The sequence below is a fragment of the Ranitomeya imitator genome, chromosome 6 (genome assembly GCF_032444005.1).
Source record: "Ranitomeya imitator isolate aRanImi1 chromosome 6, aRanImi1.pri, whole genome shotgun sequence".
Classification (NCBI taxonomy): Eukaryota; Metazoa; Chordata; class Amphibia; order Anura; family Dendrobatidae; genus Ranitomeya; species Ranitomeya imitator.
In genome coordinates, this window is record NC_091287.1 from 80,577,115 (window position 1) to 80,592,273 (window position 15,159).

General features: G+C 44.7%; 1 protein-coding gene across 4 annotated transcripts in view; it reads right to left on the reverse strand.

The window, feature by feature from the left end:
- LOC138641969 (ATP-dependent translocase ABCB1-like) overlaps positions 1 to 15,159 on the reverse strand; it is a 434,165-nt gene that overhangs the window by 54,698 nt on the left and 364,308 nt on the right. The window lies entirely within an intron of this gene.

Sequence of the window (15,159 nt, forward strand, 5' to 3'; positions counted from 1 at the left end):
CCTGGGGAACACCTTGGAGTGTAACACACCATCTCTCTACACCCCATACCCAATTTGTAGGCCTAATGCAGCGTAGTTTCCAACAACTACTAAACGAGAGCATGATGATCGAAGCATTGGCGAGGAAACCTGGGGAACACCTTGGAGTGGAACACACCATCTCTCTACAGTGGAACACACCATCTCTCTACACCCCATACCCAATTTGTAGGCCTAATGCAGCGTAGTTTCCAACAACTACTAAACGAGAGCCGGAAGATCGAAGCTCAGGAAAGGCAACCTGGAGAACACCTTGGAGTGGAACAAACCATCTCTCTACACCCCATACCCAATTTGTAGGCCCAATGCAGCGTAGTTTCCAACAACTACTAAACGAGAGCCGGAAGATCGAAGCAATGGAGAGGAAACCTGGGGAACACCTTGGAGTGTAACACACCATCTCTCTACACCCCATACCCAATTTGTAGGCCTAATGCAGCGTAGTTTCCAACAACTACTAAACGAGAGCCGGAAGATCGAAGCAATGGAGAGGAAACCTGGGGAACACCTTGGAGTGTAACACACCATCTCTCTACACCCCATACCCAATTTGTAGGCCTAATGCAGCGTAGTTTCCAACAACTACTAAACGAGAGCCGGAAGATCGAAGCTCAGGAAAGGCAACCTGGGGAACACCTTGGAGTGTAACAAACCCTCTCTCTACACCACGGAAGGGCTGATTCTTAGGAAGGAAGGCTGTCGGAAAGAAGCAAGGCGCGTCCGAGGGTGATTATATTCTTATTAGGTATATACTCACCCTCGGACGCGCCCTGCTTCTTTATTTGTAATGAATGTTTATTTGCAATGTGGTTTTGACTTACTCTATTTTTTTGGTAAATAATGATTTTATTATTTTCATTGTTTTGCATCTTCTTGGCAATAATATAAAGAAGACGCGACAGGACAACACTCGGTGGATGCCATATCTGTGTTTAAAATTGAAAAAACCTTTCAGTTAACTACTTGCAGGAGAAAGTTATTGTAGCTGGTGGCCATTTTTAGTACTGTACCAGATTTTTGTTGTATGTGTTTGTTTTTAATGTTAAAATGTCTGCATTTGATATCTCTCCAGTATTTTCTTTTTTATAAGCAAAATACTTATTTTTATATTTTCTGATGTTGGTTCCAGGGGTACACGGGCAGCAGTGGTGTGGTCAGTGGAGGCCTAGTGGAAGGAGTGACCGCAGACAGGCATCGAAGGCCTAAAATAATAACACATGGCTGTAGGCAATTTTAAATTGGTTCCAGGGGTACACGGGCAGCAGTGGTGTGGTCAGTGGAGGCCTAGTGGAAGGAGTGACCGCAGACAGGCATCGAAGGCCTAAAATAATAACACATGGCTGTAGGCAATTTTAAATTGGTTCCAGGGGTACACGGGCAGCAGTGGTGTGGTCAGTGGAGGCCTAGTGGAAGGAGTCACCGCAGACAGGCATCGAAGGCCTAAAATAATAACACATGGCTGTAGGCAATTTTAAATTGGTTATAGGGGTACACGGGCAGCAGTGGTGTGGTCAGTGGAGGCCTAGTGGAAGGAGTGACCGCAGACAGGCATCGAAGGCCTAAAATAATAACACATGGCTGTAGGCAATTTTAAATTGGTTCCAGGGGTACACGGGCAGCAGTGGTGTGGTCAGTGGAGGCCTAGTGGAAGGAGTCACCGCAGACAGGCATCGAAGGCCTAAAATAATAACACATGGCTGTAGGCAATTTTAAATTGGTTACAGGGGTACACGGGCAGCAGTGGTGTGGTCAGTGGAGGCCTAGTGGAAGGAGTCACCGCAGACAGGCATCGAAGGCCTAAAATAATAACACATGGCTGTAGGCAATTTTAAATTGGTTCCAGGGGTACACGGGCAGCAGTGGTGTGGTCAGTGGAGGCCTAGTGGAAGGAGTCACCGCAGACAGGCATCGAAGGCCTAAAATAATAACACATGGCTGTAGGCAATTTTAAATTGGTTACAGGGGTACACGGGCAGCAGTGGTGTGGTCAGTGGAGGCCTAGTGGAAGGAGTGACCGCAGACAGGCATCGAAGGCCTAAAATAATAACACATGGCTGTAGGCAATTTTAAATTGGTTACAGGGGTACATGGGCAGCAGTGGTGTGGTCAGTGGAGGCCTAGTGGAAGGAGTGACCACAGACAGGCATCGAAGGCCTAACATAACAAAAATGTCAATACAATGGTATTGTCAGTGGCAGGCATTGAAGGATGTCAGCGCATAGACTAAACATTGGTGGAGCTGTGAGATAATTTTGCAAGTGGTAGAGCACTGTTTGAGCTGGGGTGGGGGGAAACTGTCTTGTGGCCGGCGGTACAGGCCCATGGCCCCTCATATTACAACGGTGTGTCTGACGTTGGGTGCGCACCACCACCGCCAGAGACACTTTATTGTACTAGGAGGGACCCAGTGGCAGTGCCGTCAACCAAAAGCGGGCTCACCCACCTCTTCAGACAAACTGCACTCTCACGGGTGCTGTCGCCAAGTGTCGATACCACGGCCCCGTGTGGGGAGTTTGGCCATTTAGTGAGGTGTAAACATGTCGTATGCTGGACAATCAGGTGCAGAAAATTACGAGATTGGAAAAGGCATTCAGAATAGTCCACAGGCAAGACCTTTTCATAGGAAAGCTAGGTGTCAGCCGGGCAAGGTGGGGCAAAAGATTTCGAAATCCAGTTGTGGTTCATTTTAATGAAGGTTAGATCATCTACATTTTGGGTAGCCAGACGAGTCCTTTTTTCTGTTAGTATTGAACCTGCAGCACTGAATACTCTTTCTGATAGGACACTAGCTGCCGGGCAAGCAAGCTCCTGCAATGCATATTCTGCCAATTCTGGCCAGGTGTCTAATTTTGATGCCCAGTAATCAAATGGGAATGACGGTTGAGGGAGAACATCGATAAGGGATGAAAAATAGTTTGTAACCATACTGGACAAATGTTGTCTCCTGTCACTTTGAATTGATGCTGCAGTACCTGTCCTGTCTGCGGTCATAGCAAAATCACTCCACAACCTGGTCAGAAAACCCCTCTGGCCAACGCCACTTCTGATTTCTGCCCCTCTAACTCCTCTGGTCTGCTGGCCCCTGCAGCTCGTGTGAGAACGATCACAGGCGCTGTGTGCAGGGAATGCCAGAAGCAAACGGTCAACAAGAGTTGATTGTTTGGTTGCTAATATTAGTTCCAAGTTCTCATGTGGCATTATATTTTGCAATTTGCCTTTATAGCGAGGATCAAGGAGGCAGGCCAACTAGTAATCGTCATCATTCATCATTTTAGTTATGCGTGTGTCCCATTTGAGGATACGTAAGGCATAATCCGCCATGTGGGCCAAAGTTCCAGTTCTCAAATCTGCGGTTGTGCTTGGTTGAGGGGCAGTTTCAGGCAAATCCACGTCACTTGTGTCCCTCAAAAAAACAGAACCCGGCCTTGCCGCGCCACCAATTTCCAGTGGCCCCGGAAAAGCTTCCTCATTAAAAATATAATCATCCCCATCATCCTCCTCGTCCTCCTCCTCCTCTTCGCCCGCTACCTCGTCCTGTACACTGCCCTGGCCAGACAATGGCTGACTGTCATCAAGGCTTTCCTCTTCCTCAGCTGCAGACGCCTGATCCTTTATGTGCGTCAAACTTTGCATCAGCAGACGCATTAGGGGGATGCTCATGCTTATTATGGCGTTGTCTGCACTAACCAGCCGTGTGCATTCCTCAAAAGACTGAAGGACTTGGTACATGTCTTGAATCTTCGACCACTGCACACCTGACAACTCCATGTCTGCCATCCTACTGCCTGCCCGTGTATGTGTATCCTCCCACAAAAACATAACAGCCCGCCTCTGTTCACACAGTCTCTGAAGCATGTGCAGTGTTGAGTTCCACCTTGTTGCAATGTCTATGATTAGGCGATGCTGGGGAAGGTTCAAAGAACGCTGATAGGTCTGCATACGGCTGGAGTGTACGGGCGAACGGCGGATATGTGAGCAAAGTCCACGCACTTTGAGGAGCAGGTCGGATAACCCCGGATAACTTTTCAGGAAGCACTGCACCACCAGGTTTAAGGTGTGAGCCAGGCAAGGAATGTGTTTCAGTTGGGAAAGGGAGATGGCAGCCATGAAATTCCTTCCGTTATCACTCACTGCCTTGCCTGCCTCAAGATCTACAGTGCCCAGCCACGACTGCGTTTCTTTCTGCAAGAACTCGGACAGAACTTCCGCGGTGTGTCTGTTGTCGCCCAAACACTTCATAGCCAATACAGCCTGCTGACGTTTGCCAGTAGCTGCCCCATAATGGGAGACCTGGTGTGCAACAGTGGCAGCTGCGGATGGAGTGGTTGTGCGACTGCGGTCTGTGGATGAGCTCTCGCTTCTGCAGGAGGACGAAGAGGAGGAGGAGGGGGTGCGAACGGCTACAGCCAATTGTTTCCTAGACCGTGGGCTAGGCAGAACTGTCCCAAACTTGCTGTCCCCTGTGGACCCTGCATCCACCACATTTACCCAGTGTGCCGTGATGGACACGTAACGTCCCTGGCCATGCCTACTGGTCCATGCATCTGTTGTCAGGTGCACCTTTGTGCTCACAGATTGCCTGAGTGCATGGACGATGCGCTCTTTAACATGCTGGTGGAGGGCTGGGATGGCTTTTCTGGAAAAAAAGTGTCGACTGGGTAGCTCGTAGCGTGGTACAGCGTAGTCCATCAGGGCTTTGAAAGCTTCGCTTTCAACTAACCGGTAGGGCATCATCTCTAACGAGATTAGTCTAGCTATGTGTGCGTTCAAACCCTGTGTACGCGGATGCGAGGCTAAGTACTTCCTTTTTCTAACCATAGTCTCATGTAGGGTGAGCTGGACTGGAGAGCTGGAGATCGTGGAACTAGCGGGGGTGCCGGTGGACATGGCAGACTGAGAGACGGTGGGAGATGGTATTGTTGCCACCGGTGCCCTAGATGCAGTGTTTCCTACTACGAAACTGGTGATTCCCTGACCCTGACTGCTTTGGCCTGGCAAAGAAACCTGCACAGATACTGCAGGTGGTGCGGAAAATGGTGGCCCTACACTGCCGGAAGGGATGTTGCGTTGCTGACTAGCTTCATTGGCCGAGGGTGCTACAACCTTAAGGGACGTTTGGTAGTTAGTCCAGGCTTGCAAATGCATGGTGGTTAAATGTCTATGCATGCAACTTGTATTGAGACTTTTCAGATTCTGTCCTCTGCTTAAGGTAGTTGAACATTTTTGACAGATGACTTTGCGCTGATCAATTGGATGTTGTTTAAAAAAATGCCAGACTGCACTCTTTCTAGCATCGGATACCTTTTCAGGCATTGCAGACTGAGCTTTAACCGGATGGCCACGCTGTCCTCCAACAGGTTTTGGCTTTGCCACGCGTTTTGGGCAAGATACGGGCCCGGCAGATGGAACCTGTTGCGATGTTGATGCCTGCTGCGGCCCCTCCTCCTCCGCTTCAGAACTGCTGCCGCCTGCACCCTGTTCCCCCAATGGCTGCCAATCGGGGTCAAGAACTGGGTCATCTATTACCTCTTCTTGTAGCCCGTGTGCAACTTTGTCTGTGTCACCGTGTCGGTCGGTGGTATAGCGTTCGTGATGGGGCAACATAGTCTCATCAGGGTCTGATTCTTGATCAGCACCCTGCGAGGGCAATGTTGTGGTCTGAGTCAAAGGACCAGCATAGTAGTCTGGCTGTGGCTGTGCATCAGTGCACTCCATGTCAGATTCAACTTGTAATGGGCATGGACTGTTAACTGCTTCACTTTCTAAGCAAGGGACGGTATGTGTAAAGAGCTCCATGGAGTAACCCGTTGTGTCGCCTGCTGCATTCTTCTCTGTTGTTGTTTTTGCTGAAGAGGACAAGGAAGCGACTTGTCCCTGACCGTGAACATCCACTAACGACGCGCTGCTTTGACATTTACCAGTTTCACGAGAGGAGGCAAAAGAGCTAGAGGCTGAGTCAGCAAGATAAGCCAAAACTTGCTCTTGCTGCTCCGGCTTTAAAAGCGGTTTTCCTACTCCCAGAAAAGGGAGCGTTCGAGGCCTTGTGTAGCCAGACGACGAACCTGGCTCCACAGCTCCAGACTTAGGTGCAATATTTTTTTTCCCACGACCAGCTGATGCTCCACCACTACCACTACCCTCATTACCAGCTGACAATGAACGCCCCCGGCCACGACCTCTTCCACCATACTTCCTCATTGTTTTAAAAACGTAAACAAACTAACGGTATTTGTTGCTGTCACACAAATTACACGGTGAGCTATAACTTCAGTATGATTTAGCTACCCCTTTACAGGTGAGTGAGACCACAACGAAAATCAGGCACAATGTTACACACTCTGTTGTTGGTGGCAACAAATGAGAGAGATGCCACACACGCAGGACTGTCACTGAAGCACAAATGTAAATATTAATCTCCCACTGATTTGATTTTTTTTTTTTTTTAAGGGAGACTTTAGGAAAAAAAAATAATAGAATAAAATGATTTTTTCAGGAAGAATTTAGAAACCAAATAAAATAAAATGATTTTTTCAGGGAGAATTTAGAAAACAAATAAAACAAAAAAAGGCTTTCTATGGCCCACTGAGTGAGAGATGACGCACACAGGAGTCAGGAGTGGCACACAAGCCCAGAGGCCAATATTTATCTCCCACTGATTGATGTAGTGATTTTTTCAGGTAGATTTTGGAACCCAAATCAAGCTAAAAAAAATAATAGGCTTTCTATGGCCCACAATTGGAGAGAGAGAGAGAGATGGCACACCCAGGAGTCAAGACTGGCACACAAGCAGAAAGGGCAATATTAATCTCCCACTGATTTGTTTTTTTTTGTTTTTTTTCAGGGAGACTTTAGGAAAAAAAAAAATAGAATAAAATGATTTTTTCAGGAAGAATTTAGAAACCAAATAAAATAAAATGATTTTTTCAGGGAGAATTTAGAAAACAAATAAAACAAAAAAAGGCTTTCTATGGCCCACTGAGTGAGAGATGACGCACACAGGAGTCAGGAGTGGCACACAAGCCCAGAGGCCAATATTTATCTCCCACTGATTGATGTAGTGATTTTTTCAGGTAGATTTTGGAACCCAAATCAAGCTAAAAAAATAATAGGCTTTCTATGGCCCACAATTGGAGAGAGAGAGAGAGAGAGAGATGGCACACCCAGGAGTCAAGACTGGCACACAAGCAGAAAGGGCAATATTAATCTCCCACTGATTTGTTTTTTTTTTTTTTTTTTTTCAGGGAGACTTTAGGAAAAAAAAAAATAGAATAAAATGATTTTTTCAGGAAGAATTTAGAAACCAAAGAAAATAAAATGATTTTTTCAGGGAGAATTTAGAAAACAAATAAAACAAAAAAAGGCTTTCTATGGCCCACTGAGTGAGAGATGACGCACACAGGAGTCAGGAGTGGCACACAAGCCCAGAGGCCAATATTTATCTCCCACTGATTGATGTAGTGATTTTTTCAGGTAGATTTTGGAACCCAAATCAAGCTAAAAAAATAATAGGCTTTCTATGGCCCACAATTGGAGAGAGAGAGAGAGAGATGGCACACCCAGGAGTCAAGACTGGCACACAAGCAGAAAGGGCAATATTAATCTCCCACTGATTTGTTTTTTTTTGTTTTGTTTTTCAGGGAGACTTTAGAAAAAAAAAAAAATAGAATAAAATGATTTTTTCAGGAAGAATTTAGAAACCAAAGAAAATAAAATGATTTTTTCAGGGAGAATTTAGAAAACAAATAAAACAAAAAAAGGCTTTCTATGGCCCACTGAGTGAGAGATGACGCACACAGGAGTCAGGAGTGGCACACAAGCCCAGAGGCCAATATTTATCTCCCACTTTTTTTTTTTTGTTCCAGGGAAAATTTATAAACCCAATAAAAAACATAATAAATAGGCTTTCTATGGCCCACTATCTGAGAGACAGAGAGAGATGGCACGCTTAGGACTGGCACACAAGCCCAAAGGCCAATATTAATCTCCCTTTTTTTTTAAGGGAGAATTTATAAAACCAAAAAAAAATAAATAAATTGGCTTTCTATGGCCCACTATTTGTGAGAGAGATGGCACGCTCAGGACTGGCACACAAGCCCAGAGGCCAATATTAATCTCCCACTTTTTTTTTTTTTCCAGGGAAAATTTATAAACCCATTAAAAAAAAAAAAAAAAAAATAGGCTTTCTATGGCCCACTATCTGAGAGAGAGAGATGGCACGCTTAGGACTGGCACACAAGCCCAAAGGCCAATATTAATCTCCCTTTTTTTTTAAGGGAGAATTTATAAAACCAAAAAAAAAATAAATAAATAGGCTTTCTATGGCCCACTATTTGAGAGAGAAATGGCACGCTCAGGACTGGCACACAAGCCCAGAGGCCAATATTAATCTCCCACTTTTTTTTTTTTTTTCCAGGGAAAATTTATAAACCCATTAAAAAAAATAAATAAATAAATAGGCTTTCTATGGCCCACTATCTGAGAGAGAGAGATGGCACGCTTAGGACTGGCACACAAGCCCAAAGGCCAATATTAATCTCCCACTGATTGATTTATTGATTTTTTCAGGTAGAATTTAGAACCCAAATAAAGCAAAAAAAAAAAAAAAATGGGCTTTCTATGGCCCACTGAGTGAGTGATGATGCACACAGGAGTCAGGAGTGGCACACAAGCCCTGAGGCCAATATTTTTCTCCCACTGATTGATGTAGTGATTTTTTCAGGTAGATTTTAGAACCAAAATCAAGCAAAAAAATAAATAGGCTTTCTATGGCCCACTGAGTGAGTGATGATGCACACAGGAGTCAAGAGTGGCACACAAGCCCTGAGGCCAATATTTTTCTCCCACTGATTGATGTAGTGATTTTTTCAGGTAGATTTTATAACCCAAATCAAGCAAAAAAATAAATAGGCTTTCTATGGCCCACTGAGTGAGAGATGACACAGACAGGGATGGCACTCTAGCAGAAATGTCAATCTTAATCTCCCACAAAAAAAAAAAAAAAACAGGGAGTGTCCTTCAATTACTATCTCCCTGCAGTAATCTCAGCCAGGTATGGCAGGCAGCAATAAGGAGTGGACTGATGCACAAATTAAATAAAAAGTGTGTACAAACCAAAAAGATAGCTGTGCAGAAAGGAAGGAACAAGAGGATTTGTGCTTTGAAAAAAGCAGTTGGTTTGCACAGCGGCGTACACACAGCAATGCAGCTATCAGGGAGCCCTCTAGGGCAGCCCAATGAGCTACAGCGCTGAGGGAAAAAAAAAAAAAAAAGTAGCTTCCACTGTCCCTGCACACCGAAGGTGGTGTTGGGCAGTGGAAATCGCTACAGCACAAGCGGTTTGGTGGTTAATGGACCCTGCCTAACGCTATCCCTGCTTCTGACGAAGCAGCAGCAACCTCTCCCTAAGCTCAGATCAGCAGCAGTAACATGGCGGTCGGCGGGAACGCCCCTTTATAGCCCCTGTGACGCCGCAGACAGCAAGCCAATCACTGCAATGCCCTTCTCTAAGATGGTGGGGACCAGGACCTATGTCATCACGCTGCCCACACTCTGCGTTTACCTTCATTGGCTGAGAAATGGCGCTTTTCGCGTCATTGAAACGCGACTTTGGCGCGAAAGTCGCGTACCGCATGGCCGACCCCGCACAGGGGTCGGATCGGGTTTCATGAAACCCGACTTTGCCAAAAGTCGGCGACTTTTGAAAATGAACGACCCGTTTCGCTCAACCCTAATCTTAATAGCTATTAAGAGAACATGTAGAACAGTGCAGAAGTCCTTCATCTGTGTCCACTATGCAAGTGTGAATTGCACCAAATCTGTACTGCGCTGTGCCAGGCTATGAAAAATGTCATAATGCACCAGGTATTGACGCTGCTGCTAGAGTCACTGCAACATGTGCAGAGATGAATTCCACGATGTGGTCACATCGCATATCAACGGGTTAACCGGTAGTCCAAAAGACCTCTATACAAATTGAAGTGGAATGGTGGAAGTGAGCACATAACAACAGTCATTTCTGCAGCTGCGCATCCAGGCTGGGACAGTGGCAGAGGAATTGCTGTACCATCAGGTTGAGGATATGAGCCATGCAAGGCACCTGTGTAAGGTTGGCTCTGCCTAGCGCCGACACGAGGTTTGCAACGTTATCGCACATGGCCTTCTCTGACTCCCGGTTGAGTCTACACAGCCATTGCTCAAACTCGGCATGGATAGCTGTCCACAACTGTTGATCTGTATGACTACGATCTCCAAGGCACAATAATGTAAACAATGCCTGATTGTGGTGAGCCCTGGCTGCACAGTACGGAGGTGAGGCGGATTCTCTCTGCAGTCTTGGAACGTGTGTTTGATTAAGATAGAGGTTGAGGATGCAGATGGAGACCCTAGAGAAGGTGGAGGAGGTAGAAGCACTGGAGAAAGTGTTAGATACAGAGGTTTGTTCCGCAAACTCCAAGACTCTGTGTCTATGTGACACCTTGGTGTCTACCGCTTTAGTTCTCCATCCTCTGGTGTTTACTAGTTTAGTTCTCCAAGCCAAGCTGTTTAGAAGTTTAGCTCTCCAATCCCTGTGGTCTATTAATATAGTTCTGCATGTTTTGGTGTTAATTTGTTTAGTTCTGCAATTATAGCTGTTAAGTAGTTTAGTTCTCCAACCCCTGTTGTCTATTACTTTAGTTATATATCTTATGGTGTGTAGTGCTTTATTTCTCCTTCCCCAAGTGCCCTGCAAGCCTTGGAGATTGCAAGACTTGTGTAGCAGCCACTTCCCCGACTACCCCCACAGCCACCAGAGTCACCCAATGCCCAATCATCGAAATGTAACTACCCTGTCCATGCGTGCTCATCCAGTTGTCAGTGTTGAAATGCACCCTGGCAGACATAGAAAGTAAGGGAATGGATGATGTTGTCTGCGACTTGCTGCTGTAGTGCCGGCATATCTCTCTTAGAGAAATAATGGTGACTGGGTAGCGAACAGGTCTCAGCTTGTCCAGACAATGACACGATTGGGCGACAATCATCCGAGGTTCCAGCAGGCAGCTCATAATAATTAGTTCTCTGAAAACTAATAGTGAGCATACGAGGTTATCTGCCTTTGGATTAGAACGCATGGAATATGTGTATATCCCACCATACGGCCACTGCTAACTACACGATATCCCTACACTCCTCGCTGCCACCACCAATCCTGTTTTTAACCAAATAAATAAATACTGGCCAATTGGACGTCATTCTTCTTTTGAGGTTCACACCATCAGGGTCTTCCATCTCCTCTCCTTCAGAGTAGCAGTCATATACCGGCCCCCAGGCACACCCACCCACTTCCTTGACCACTTTCATGCATTGCTGCCACACTTCATGTCCTCAGAATTGCCATCCCTTATCCTGGGAGACTTCAACAGCCCAATCTCCCAAACTGCATCCCACCTTCTATCTCTAGCCACTTCTTGTGGCTTCTCACAAGCTTTTGGGGCAATTATAAGGTGTTGTGCATGCGTTTGTTTTTGCCTCCTATTGCGTTGAATGGCGCTCGGTTATGCTCAATGAATAAATAGGCGTGTATTGCAAATTCCACGGTCGTAATCCAAACCGAACATTGAAAAATTTGCTCATCTCTATTAGGGAGCTGAAACCTGCAGTCTAGAGAAGGCACCTTTCAAACCTGAGACAGCTGGAGTAGTTTGCTCACGAGTGGCCAAAATACCTGTGGACAGGTGCACAAATTTCTTTGAGAGTTACATACACCGTGTGCAGAATTATTAGGCAAGTTTTATTTTAGAAGATTATTTTTATTATTGATCAACAACTATGTTCTCAATCAACCCAAAACACTCATAAATATCAAAGCTCAATATTTTTGGAAGTTGGAGTGGGTTTTTTTTAGATTTGGCTATCTTAGGAGGATATCTGTTTGTGCAGGTAACCATTACTGTGCAGAATTATTAGGCAACTAATTAAAAACCAAATATATTCCCATCTCACTTGTTTATTTTCACCAGGTAAACCAATATAACTGAACAAAATTTGGAAATAAACATTTCTGACATGCAAAAACAAAACCCCAAAAAATGAGTGACCAATATAGCCACCTTTCTTTATGATGACACTCAACAGCCTTCCATCCATAGATTTTGTTAGTTGTTTGATCTGTTTACGATGAACATTGCATGCAGCACTCACCGGACCAGACACTGGTCCGAGAGGTGTACTGTTTTCCCTCCCTGTAGATCTCACATTTTATGAGGGATCACAGGTTCTCTATGGGGTTCCGATCAGGTGATCAAGGGGGCCATGTCATTATTTTTTTTTCTTTGAGACCTTTACTGGCCAGCCATGCTGTGGAGTAGTTGGAGGCATGTGATGGAGCACTGTCCTGCATGAAAAACATGTTTTTCTTGAATGATACCGACTTCTTCCTGTACCACTGCTTGTAGAAGTTGTCTTCCAGAAAATGGCAGTAGGTCTGGGAGTTGAGATTCACTCCATCCTCAACCCAAAAAGGTCTCACAAGTTCATCTTTGATGATACCAGCCCATACCAGTACCCCACCTCCACCTTGCTGGCGTCTGAGTCGGAGTGGAGCTCTCTGCCCTTCACTGATCCAGCTTCTGGCCCACCCATCTGGCCTATCAAGAGTCACTCTCATTTCATCAGTCCATAAAACCTTTGAAAAGTCAGTCTGAAGATATTTCTTGGCCCAGTCTTGATGTTTTATCTTATGTTTCTTGTTCAAAGGTGGTCATTTTTCAGCCTTCCTTACCTTGGCCATGTCCCTGAGTATTGCACACCTTGTGCTTTTTGTTACTCCAGTAACGTTGCAGCTCTGAAATATGGCAAAACTGGTGGCAATTGGCATCTTGGCAGCATCACGCTTGATTTTCCTCAATTCATGGGCAGTTATTTTGCACCTTTTTCGGCCAACACGCTTCTCGCGACCAAGTTGGCTATTTGCCATGAAACACTTGATTGTTCAGAGATCGCACTTCAAAAGTTTGACAATTTCAAGACTGCTGCATCCCTCTGCAAGACATCTCACAATTTTTGGACATTTCCGAGCCCATTAAATCTCTCTTCTGACCCATTTTGCCAAAGGAAAGGAAGTTGCCTAATAATTAAGCACACATTATATAGGGTTTTGATGTCATTAGACAACACCCCTCCTCATTACAGAGATGCACATCACCTGATTTACTTAATTGGTAGTTGGCTCTCAAGCCTGAACAGCTTGGAGTAGGACAACATGTATAAAAAGTATCATGTGATCAAAATACAACTTGCCTAATAATTATCCACATAGTGTATATCGTTTATTTTCATTAATTGCTTCAAAGGGTTGTGCACCAAGATATTACCGGTAAGTTAAAAGTCTCCTCAGTTTTGTGCAGGCCATTTTTGTTTCTGTTAAACCAAAATGTAAAAGCAATATCTGAGTTACATTAATTGATGTTCAGTAAATTTAAATTGAAATGTAATTTTGTCATTTCCGAGTTATGTCAGTAACCACTGTGGGTTTTTCTTCCTTTAACAGAAGGGTATCAATGAATTTGTCCATGTGTGTATATTCTATGGGTAGAAAGTTATTTTGAAAAGATTATCTAGTGTAATTTCCAGATTTTTTTTGAGACAAATTATATTAAACTGTCACAGAAGGGGAAGAAGTTACTATGAGAGGAATTTTTAAAATCAAATTTACTTTTGGCTCTGTTGCTGTTATTTGCTCCAAATTTATCAAAATGTCGCAGAATGTTTTACAATCTTGACATATAACACTTTTTTTACTCCTCCCACCTTCTAGAGTAGAATTGCAATGTTTGGTGCAACTTATTAAAAAGTCACAGTTCATAAATCTGGCGAAGCCATGTTTGCATTGCTAAGCACATCACAAACTTGGCATAATATGTACTGCATCAAAATTTAAAAAAAAATATATTAATAAGCTGTTAATAGTTAACCATTGAAGGGGTTTGCTGAGGAGTAAGAGAAATGGACTTCCTAGTTTGGAGTGAGTAAGGGCAGGAAGCCCACAGTGCTCGGGCGGGCAATATGCCCAAGCTGCCCAACACCCCAAAACGTTGAAGGAAGGGCCAAGACATCCAGAAATAGCAAGACAGCTAAAGGAGAAACTGTGTAAGTGACAGGGGACAGAGATTCCCAGAAAAGAAGGCTGCAGAACAGGACACGGCAGGACAGGCTGCAGGGTTGCTCAAGATGTGGCAATTGCTAGCATGGGTAGACTCGCTTGGTGCCGGTGCGAAACAGATGAGGGATCCCCAGGCCGCTGTGAACCCACATGACGAGGATACCGGGAAAATGTACAGGATGGTATGACTTGATTTTGAGCCGTGTGCTAGGGAGAGAAGAGTAGGGAAAATGCAGTAATGTACAATATGGAAGCTGTCGCAGATGATGAAATGTATCTGAATGTGCTGCTAAGTTCTGAAAGTAACGTTTTGCATTTTGAGTTAAACTTGGACTGTGTCTCTGTTCATTTGCGTAAGGCCAAAGGCAACCCCACGAAAAGGAGGGTAGGCCCCATGGGCACCAGGAATGAAGAGGAAAGTAGAGTACAAGAGCAATGCAAGTTTTCTGTAATGGGAGGCCAGGGTATACAGTATCTTGCCAGAGAAACCTAGCCACGACAAATGCCTTGGCTGACCTCAAATGAAGAGCTGTGGATGATGGCAGGTTGTCAAACAAACACATGTTCCTGATGAATTTTTTTCCCTGATCTTTTTGGATACTCCCATGATTTTAATATTTGGCACATTTCAGTTTTGTGCCCTATAAAGTGGCATTTATCAAAAATGCATCATATTTAACATTGAAAAAACAGCTGAAATTAGAGCTGAAAAACCATACATGGAGCAGTTCTAAGATTCTATGATTTTTGAAGGAAAAAAATTGCCCTCCCTTCAACTTCTGCATCACAATTGTCTGTAATACGAAACCTTGAAGAAATGAGGAACCATATCGAGGTATACTCCATTGTTTTGTGAGTGTTCTGCTATGCCACATCTAGCTGACTGCTTGATCTTTTCGTTTCTAAATGTGGATAAGTACATTTGATGTCAGTTCTGCATACACAGGAAAGGCTGAAAGACCCATACATGACTATAGTAAAGG